At 40.3% G+C, this 9885-nt stretch overlaps 2 non-coding genes across 2 annotated transcripts; both read right to left on the reverse strand.

The window, feature by feature from the left end:
- Window positions 1-762: 762 nt before the first annotated feature.
- Window positions 763-837, reverse strand: TRNAK-UUU (transfer RNA lysine (anticodon UUU)). Its single transcript has one exon. It is a non-coding gene; the product is annotated as a tRNA-Lys (tRNA).
- An 8723-nt stretch (window positions 838-9560) lies between these two features.
- Window positions 9561-9642, reverse strand: TRNAL-AAG (transfer RNA leucine (anticodon AAG)). The gene has a single exon. It is a non-coding gene; the product is annotated as a tRNA-Leu (tRNA).
- Window positions 9643-9885: the final 243 nt, after the last annotated feature.

Consider the following 9885-nt stretch of genomic DNA (forward strand, 5'->3'; position numbering starts at 1 on the left):
TTCATTCCAAAAAAAGTGTTTTTTCCAGAATTCATAATACGCCTTTTTCGGCACTTGAAAAATCTACCTCTTAATTATTTCCTCCATGGTTTCTAATGAGATATTCACTGTATAGGTAAGGTGCCATTTCTCTCACTGCTTTCAAGATCTTTTTTGCTTTGCTTTACTTTTAGAATTCATAAGTTTTAATTGACATTGCTCCCATCCCATTCAATTGGCAGACAGGCCTTCCTCTGAAAACCGCACGCGTGCACACACACACACACAGACACACACACACACACACGCAGTCCAAACCTTTAGGTCAGCAGTCTATAGAGTTTCAGACTTGTGTGTTCCAGCGTTAAGAAAACAACTAAACAAGGCTGTTTATTTTTTTTTAGGGCTGGAAAATTCATCATCTAAACATTCCATAAAGCAAAAAGTAAACAAAGTGTCTATCAGTGTACAAGCAAAACTATACAAACCTCTTTCTGTGCTCAGTGAAAGGCATTGCATCTTTTCTAGCTCTCCAAATCCAAAATATCCCTAAATCCTGACTATCTTTCTCCTTGCTATCTCTACTTTTGGTCTTTTTCCTCTGCATTACTGCAAGATTTCTCTTATCGGCTAGAATGTGACAAAACAGACCATGACTGGGCAGAGTGCTACAATTTCTTTTCCTGTTCTGGCTCTCTTCAGATTCCTGTAGAGCAACGAGCAGGAGGAGAGGAGTGAAGAAGGAGGGCTTGTAAGAGAACTAATTAGAGTAAAATGAAAGACTGCCTGAACAGGGACTTGAACCCTGGACCCTCAGATTAAAAGTCTGATGCTCTATCAGCTAAACTATCCATGGGCTGTCTAATATGTTTCCTGAGTGCCTAACGTAGGTTCATTTATGTTGCCAGTTATTTGTACGTCATGGCCTCAAATATTCTCCTTGAATTCTCTTCACTGCCAAGAAGATTTTGTTTGAAAGAGATGTTATAATCCCTGGTAGCATTTCCCTTTTCCTCTCTTTGCCTTGTATCTCTTTAGAGTTTCAGAACCAGAGCTTGATCTCTAGATAAAACACTGCCAGGTTTCAGACCACAGGACTAGACCCAGACTACTTCATTTCTTGCCAGGTGTTGTGATTTTATCCCTTCATTTCTTGTTTACCCACCTGCACCTATTTTTCTTAAAGAAACACTCACGCTATTCTTCCTGTCTCTCTGCACTGTCTTGTAAAACTTTTTGCAGCCTTGGGAGGCAAAGGAGAAAAGAGTTGAAGGAAATAGAATTTGAAGACCCACTAGAACATTCTGTAATGGTGGGCAAGCAAAGAAACCTGTGTTTAATCTTCTGCATCTCTATGCTTGCATTTCTTAATAATGCAACTTCTCTGCCATGAGTAAGTCACTCCTCCTTTTCATTTTCTTTCTAATCCTCGTCCTCTTCCTTCTCCTTCTTCTCTTCTTTCTTCACGTCTTTATTCATTATTTGCTGCTCACACCCAAAAGAAAAGGATAATTATCTTGAAAAATTAGTGTACATTAGGACATTCATTCATAATACGATCTAAGATAGTTGTGAGTTTTGACCTAAACCTGCAAAAATACTCTGCAGGGAATCCAGGAACAAAAGAGGAAGTTTCGGGGTGAAGGAAAGACTGCTCTGTCTAGGGTTGGTATGGGGAGGAAAGACACCTTGGGATATGGGAAAGACTATTGTTTATTTCTTCCAAATAATCCAGCACTTCAAGAAACCAAGATTACGTGAAAACTGAGAGAGTTTGTAATTACTTTACTTTAGGAATTCGTGATTTTCTCATCTCTCGTACCCTATGAATATATAAAGCAGAGTTGGGGGTGGGTCACACAAACTCACCTTGGATTGGCTTGTGTGTTAATCTGCAAGGGAACTAGAGAAAACTTTTAAGCAGAGTATCTAGGGGGGTTACCCTTTAAATGAATCAAGAATGCTTCCAAGGTATTTTGGCTCTCTTCTCCCTACTTGAAGTAGCTTGGAAGTCACCAAACTGCACTCAGAGATCAGGACCACTCTCCCAGGGAGGTTTGGGACTCACGACCCTTGTCCATCGGCATATCAGGAGATTCTTCTACCTGTTGGTAGAGGACCAAGTTGTCAAAATATATGTTATGAATGGATTATAATAAAATATTTTTCTAATGTTAAAAGCTGGCATTTCTGACAAGGGGAGCTCTTGTTTGAGCTTTCAAACCTTTCTCCCTGGAGGAACACCACCTCATCCTTGAGACCGAAAAGGTCCAAACATACCATCATATGGTTCTCCCTCTCTTGCTGTCATCTGCATCCCTTTATTGCAGAGTTTAGCTCTTGGCTCATGTTTCTCCACCCAAGCACATCATTATGATCGTGACTTATACCAGTGAGTCCTCAAACAAGTATGTCACTTCTGATCATGTCACCATCTCACAGTTTATTCATTCTAAGTAATTATTTTCAGAGCTCTCAGGTGATGCTTGATTCCTTTTTCTAATGTTGTTAAGTTTTCTTCCAATTGCAAAGTTAAAAATTTGAAAACAGAAACGGAATGCTTCCTAGCAACTCTTTCACTTTCAGGTTTGGACTACTTCTTTGGCGTCTTGGTCATGTGGCCTGAGGGATAGGTCTCTGATTTCAGATTAGAAGCCTGAAGTTTCCAGTCCCTACTGGGTCTCCTCTTTATTGTTGGGCAAGAAGTGGAAGCTTCCTAAATTGACTTCCAATGTCTGGGTACAGAGTTGTTGCAGGAGGGGAGGGGTGGAGTTTGAGTTAAGTGTCTCCTGTCACAAATCAATAGACAAACCAAAAACTCAAACTAAACCCTTTGCCATTGAGGTTGTGTCGATTCCACCAAGGTTAAACCTGTCGCGGTCCAGTGCATTCCGACTCACAGTGACCCTATATGACACAGTAGAACTGCACAGAAGTCGACTGCCACATTTTTCTCCCATGGAGTGGCTGGTGGGTTTGAAACGCCCGTGTAGCATACATGACCCTTAAGTCTTTATGTTGGAGGATCATTAGTGTTTATCATATTACCTTCTGATATCTTTCTGCCCATGATTGTCAACTTTAGCTACTTTCCCTGGACCTGCTAAGCCTCAGTCTGGTTTTGCTGAACTGGAGAAGAGGTTATCTGTGCAAGAAAGGACAAGAGAGTTGATATAAGCGTTTTTCCATTCTTCAGGAAGGTGGAAAGACTTCACAAAGGCAAGTAAGAACCAAAATAAAATTTATAAGAGAGAAGATAAAACTATTTAGGATTACAGGCAGTCCCAAGATTATGAATTAGGTACGAACCAACCCCTATAAATCCTATTATATTAAATATTTAAGGTACATACAATGATTCACAATAACAAACAGGCATTACTTTGCCATGTGCATCAAAACATTGTTATTATTACAGTATTACTATGTTTAAGAAGTTTTAGTGTATCTGGAAATGTTTATGCATAGAAAGGTACACTACATGCTGTACTATGTACCATAAACATTTGACTAACTGACATTAGCTATGAAGCACACCTAACTGTCCCAATTTGATTAAAAGACATACTTAGGAACTGAACTCATTCGTAAACCGGGGACTGCCTATATGTAATACAGGACTTTTGCACAAAGTCCAAATCACATAATGCGTCCTCTTGCACAGAATGTATTGTGGTTGTTAAGCAATTCATGACTGTATCACAAAGTAGGTGGCTTTAAACAACAAATATTTATTATCTCACAGTTTTGAAGGCTAGTAGTCCAGATTCAGGGTGTCAAAAAACCCTTTGCCATTAAGTTGATTCTGACTCACAATCGACTCAGAGCAACCCTATAGGACAGAGTAGAACTGCACAATAGGGTTTCCAAGGCTATAATCTTTAGCGAAGGAACCCTGGTGGCACAGTGATTAAGAGCTCGGCTGGTTGTTCAAACCTACCAGCAACCCAGCTGGACAAAGTTGTGGCAGTTTGCTTCCATAAATAGATGCAGTCTTCGAAACACTGTGGGGCCATCAGAAGCTTGGGGACAGAAGCAACTGTGTCATGTACTCCCTCCCCGAAGGGGGTGCCAGGCAGGGAGCATCCACCCAGAGCCTGGCCCCCTGACCACACACCCATCTGCAGACAAAGTGACGTACAGATACTTTGAGAAAAGGGGGAGCCGCTGAAAGGGATTAAATTCTGATTTGTCAATTTTTGTTTCCGTGGCTGTTTTGTTGTGTGGAGAGAAAGGTGGAGGGTGTAGGCAGCTCTCACCTCCTGTCCTCCTGGCCCCAGCCTCTGGCCCTTGAGGAGTGTTTCACTGTGGAGGTGGGAGACTTCCATTGCTCTCTCGTAGGTCCTTGGCCCTCTTTGAACTCCCTCCTCCCTGCTCAGTGGACAAACACTGTGGGTCCTCATACTCCGAGCTGAGAAACAGGGACTTTGTCTCACCTTCTTGAATTATTTCCATAAATAAGAACTTAAAAAAAAAAAAAACTAGCTGTTGTTGTTGGGTGTCATGCAGTTGATTTTGACTCATAGTGACCCCATGTGAAAGAGTAGAACTGCCCCATAGGATTTCCTAGGCTGAAATCTTTATGGGAGCAGATTGCCAGGTCTTTCTCCTAAAGAAAAACTAGAGTGTCTCTCAGAAGAGATTGAAAAGGTAATCAAAAAACTTCCCCCCCACCCCACCCCCCCGCCAGAAAAAGCCCTCGTCCGGACAGCTTCACTGCAGAGTTGTACCAAACTTTCCATAGAACAGTTAACACCACTACTACTAAAGGTATTTCAGAGCGTAGAAAAGGACAGAATACTCCTAAACTCATTCTACGAAGGCAGCATATCCCTGATACCAAAACCAGGTAAAAACATCACAAAGAAAGAAAATTACAGACCTATAACTTAGATGAAAAAATCCTCATGAACTTAGATGAAAAAAATCCTCAACAAAATTCTAGAAAATAGAATTCAACATCGTATCAAAAAAATAATTCACCATGACCAAGTGGGATTCATACCAGGTATGCAAAGACGGTTCAAAATTAGAAAAACAATTAATGTAATCCATCATATAAATAAAACAAAAGGCAAGAATCACATGATTTTATCAATTGAGGCAGAAGAGACATTTGACAAGTTCAACACCCATTCATTATAAAAACTCTCAGCAGAATAGGAATAGAAGGGAAATTCCTCAACATAATAACGGCCATTTATACAAAGCCAATAGCCAACATCATCCTAAATGGAGAGACCCGAAAGCATTCCCCTTGAGATAGGGAACCAGACAAGGATGACCTTTATCACTACTCTTATTCAACAATGTGCTGGAGGTCCTACCTAGACCAATTAGTCTACATAAAGAAATAAAAGGATCCACATTGGCAAGGAAGAAGTAAAAGTTATCTCTATTTGCAGATGATATGATATTATACACAGAAAAACCTTAAGGAATCCTCAAGGAAACTACTGAAACTAATAGTTTACTGTAGCATCAGGATACATGATAAACATACAAAAATCAGTTGGATTCCTCTATACTAAAAAAAAGAACATCGAAGAGGAAATCACCAAATCAATACCATTTACAGTAGCCCCCAAGAAGACAAAATACTTCGGAATAAATCTTACCAGAGATCTAAAAGACTTATACAAAGAAAACTACAACACACTTCTACAAGAAACCAAAAGAGACCTACATAAGTGGAAAAACATACCTGCTCATGGAGAGGAAGACTTACCATTGTAAAAATGTCTATTCTACCAAAAGCCATCTATAGATTTAATGCAATTCTGATCCAAATTCCAATGACACTTTTCAATGAGATGGAGAAACAAATCACCAAGTTCATATGAAAGAGAAAGAGGCCCTGGATAAGTAAAGCATTACTGAAAAAGAAGAACAAAGTGGGAGGCCTCACTCTACCTGATTTTAGAACTTATTATACTGCCATAGTAGTCAAAACAGCCTGGTACTGGTACAACAACAAATACATAGACCAATGGAACAGAATTGGAATCCAGACATAAATCCATCCACATACGAGTAGTTGATATATGACAAAGGCCCCAAAACAGTTAAATGGTCTTTTAAACAAATGGTGCTGGCATAACTGGATATCCATCTCCAAAACAAATGAAACAAGACCCATACTTCACACCATGCACAAAAACAAACTCAAAATGGATCAAAGACCTAAATATAAAATCTAAAACAATACAGATCATGGAAGAAAAAATAGGGACAATGTTAGAAGCCATAATACATGGCATAAACAGTATACAAAACATTACTAACAATGCAGAAGAGAAACTAGATAACTTGGAGCTCCTAAAACTCAAACACCTTTGCTCATTCAAAGACTTCACCAAAAGAGTAAAAACGTTACCTACAGACTGGGAAAATGTTTTTAGCTACAACATTTCTGATCAGCTCCTGGTCTCTAAAATCTACATGACACTGCAAAAACTCAACTACAAAAAGACAAATAACCCAATAAAAAAATGGGCAAAAGATATGAACAGACACTTCACGAAAGAAGACATTCAGATGTCCAACAGATACATGAGGAAATGCTCACAATCATTAGCCATTAGAGAAATGTGAATCAAAACTACAAAGAGATTCCATCTCACCCCAAGAAGGCTGGCATTTATCCAAAAAACACAAAATAATAAATGTTGGAGAGGTTGTGGAGAGACTGGGACACTTATACACTGCTGGTGGGAGTGTAAAATGGGACAACCACTTTGGAAATCAATTTGGCGCTTCCTTAAAAAGCTAGAAATAGAACTACCATAGGATCCAGCAATCCCACTCCTTGGAATATATCCTAGAAAAATAAGAGCCTTTACACAAACAGATATATGCATACCCATGTTCATTGCAGCACTGTTTACAATAGCAAAAGGATGGAAACAACAAAGGTTCCCATCAGTGGATGAATGGATAAATAAATTATGGTATATTCACACAATGGAATACTATGCATCAATAAAAAACAGGGATGAATCTGTGAAACATTTCATAACATGGAGAAATCTGGGAGGCATTATGCTGAGTGAAATTAGTCAGTTGCAAAAGGACATATATTGTATAAGACCACTATTTTAAGAACTTGAGAAATAGTTTAAACAGAGAAGAAAATATTCTTTGAAGGTTACAAGAGTGGGGAGATAGGGAGGGGTTTTCACTAATTAGATGGTAGATAAGAACTACTTTAGGTGAAGGGAAAGATAACATAAAATACAGGCGAGGTCAGCACAACTGGACTAAACCAAAAGCAAAGATGTTTCCTGAATAAACTGAATTCTTCAAAGGCCAGCGTAGCAGGGGCAGGGGTTTGGGCACCTTAGGGGATATCTAAGTCAATTGGCGTAATAAAATCTATGAAGAAAACATTCTGCACCCCACTTTGGAGAGTGGCGTCTGGGGTCTTAAACGCTAGCACATGGTCATCTAAGATACATCAATTGGTCTCAACCCACTTGGAGCAAAGGAGAATAACACCAACGACACAAGGTAATTATGAGCCCAAGAGACAGAAAGGGCCACATAAAGCAGAGACTACATTAGCCTGAGGCCAGAAGAACTAGATGGTCCCCGGCTACAACCAATAACTCTCCTGACAGGGAAAGCAGCAGAGAACCCCTGAGGGAGCAGGAGAGCAGTGGGATGCAGACCCCAAATTCCCATAAAACGACCAGACTTAATGGTCTGACTGAGATTAGAAGGACCCCGGTGGTCATGGCCCCCAGACTTTCTGTTGGCCCAGGACCGGAACCATTCCCAAAGCCAACTCTTCAGACATGGATTGGACTGGACAATGGTTTGGAGAGGGATGCTGGTGAGGAGTGAGCTTCTTGGGTCAGATGGACACTTGAGACTATGTTGGCATCTCCTGCCTGGAGGGGAGATGAGAGGGTGGAGGGGGTTAGAAGCTGGCCAAATGGACAGGAAAATAGAGAGTGGAGTGGGCTGTCTCATTAGGGGGGAGAGTAATTGGGAGTGTGTAGCAAGGTGTATATGGGTTTTTGTGTGAGAGACTGACTTGATTTGTAAACTTTAAAGCACCATAAAAATTATAAAAAAAATAAGATGAGAAAATGAAACAACAACCAAAAACCCAAACAAACAAAAAATGCATAAGCAAAGTGAAAAAATAATGAACTATGGAGAAAATATTTACAATTTGCCTAATAAGTAATAATAATAAAAACCAAAGCCAGTGCCATCGAGTCGATTCCGACTCATAGCGACCCTATAGGACAGAGTAGGACTGCCCCCTAGAGTTTCCAAGGAGCGCCTGGTAGATTCCAACTGCCAACCCTTTGGTTAGTAGCCATAGCACTTAACCACTATGCCACCAGGAATAGGGAAATATTAATTTCCCTGATATGGAATATGCAATAGAGTAGGTTTGGAAAGTATGAAATGTGAAAAAACAATAGATCCCTATTGGCTTGTTTGTACCTGGGTGGGGCAAAAGGTTAATTGGCTGAGCTGTTAAACGGTAGAGTGGAAATTGGAGTTCACCCATAGGCACCTCGAAGAAAAGCCTGGTAATCTACTTCCAAAAAATCAGCCATCAAAAACCTACAGAATATTCGCCTCCAAACACTATGTCCAATGGGTTCTGCTATACATTTTTACCAGTGGGCTTAGACTCTGAAAAGAAGTGTCATGTCACATGATTCCATTTGCAGATTAAGGAAGAAAGCCAGAGGAGAAGGATCACCTCCTCTCCCTCAAGGGCTGAGAGCCACACTGCCCCAGAGGCTTCCAGTAGAGGAAGAAGGAGAAACCGAAACCCAGTCCAGTGGCCCTGCTTGTTTTATTATGTGGGGGCATTTTCAGAGGCTCTGACTGTGTGTTTAAAACCTTAGCAATTGGTAGGACTTCCTATTCATTGGTGTTTTAAACTAGAACCGTCCAACTCAGCTATTCCAAGAAGAGAGCCTATTAAAATAGCCCTGTAGGGAAAAAAAAGAAAACCCTATGGAACACAGTTGAACTCTGACACGCATGGAGTCTCTATGAGTCACAGTTGACTCTGACTGGTTATGGGCTTGTTTATGCGGGTAATATTCCTTGCAGGTAACCCCAGACTAATAGAGTTGCCTGGGTAGGCAGAATTCGGTGGAGGCAGAATGAGGAGGAGAGGTGGTGGAAAGGGAAGATTTTTCACTGTGTATAAACTCTTAAGTTTTTGTAATTTGGAAATTATGGGAGTTATATTTGTTTCAAAATGAACATTTAAAAAACATAAAGATTACCCCTTGTACATGAAATACTGTTCTTAGATATAAAGAATAGTGAGAAATGACAATAGTCTCATTTTCTTTAAAAGATGGTAATTGATCTTAACCTACTGTTACGGAGATAAATATCTGGCTATCCTGGGGCGACCTAGTTGAGAGAGGTCGGCTGCCAATCAAAAGTTTGAACCCACCAGCTGCTCCTTGGAAACTCTTCGCGGGTAGTTCCACACTGTCCTATACAAAAGGGCTCGCCAACAGTAGTAATCAAACCCGATAGCAAAGGTTAGGCTTTTGCCAATGCTGTTCTCAGATAAATTGAGGTGACAATAGAGTTGGCAGCGGTGGGATTCGAACCCATGCCCCCACAGAAACTGGAGCCTTAATCCAGCGCCTTAGATCGCTCGGCCACGCTACCTTACATGCTAGCGACTTCCAAATCATAATATTTATAAGGATGCAAGATTGTTTTCCATCACGTTAATCTTTTCCTACAATATTTCTACACTCGATAGTTGTCCAAAACACCGATAAATAACAAAAGAACGTTACTGAAAATTTAGTACTTGCCATGCACTGTCCTTACATTTACTGTCGTTCAATCCTCTAAACTGCCTCAACGATAGATACTTTTTACTACTATCTCCATTTTCCTGATGGA

This window comes from Loxodonta africana, chromosome 1, assembly GCF_030014295.1.
Source record: "Loxodonta africana isolate mLoxAfr1 chromosome 1, mLoxAfr1.hap2, whole genome shotgun sequence".
Classification (NCBI taxonomy): Eukaryota; Metazoa; Chordata; class Mammalia; order Proboscidea; family Elephantidae; genus Loxodonta; species Loxodonta africana.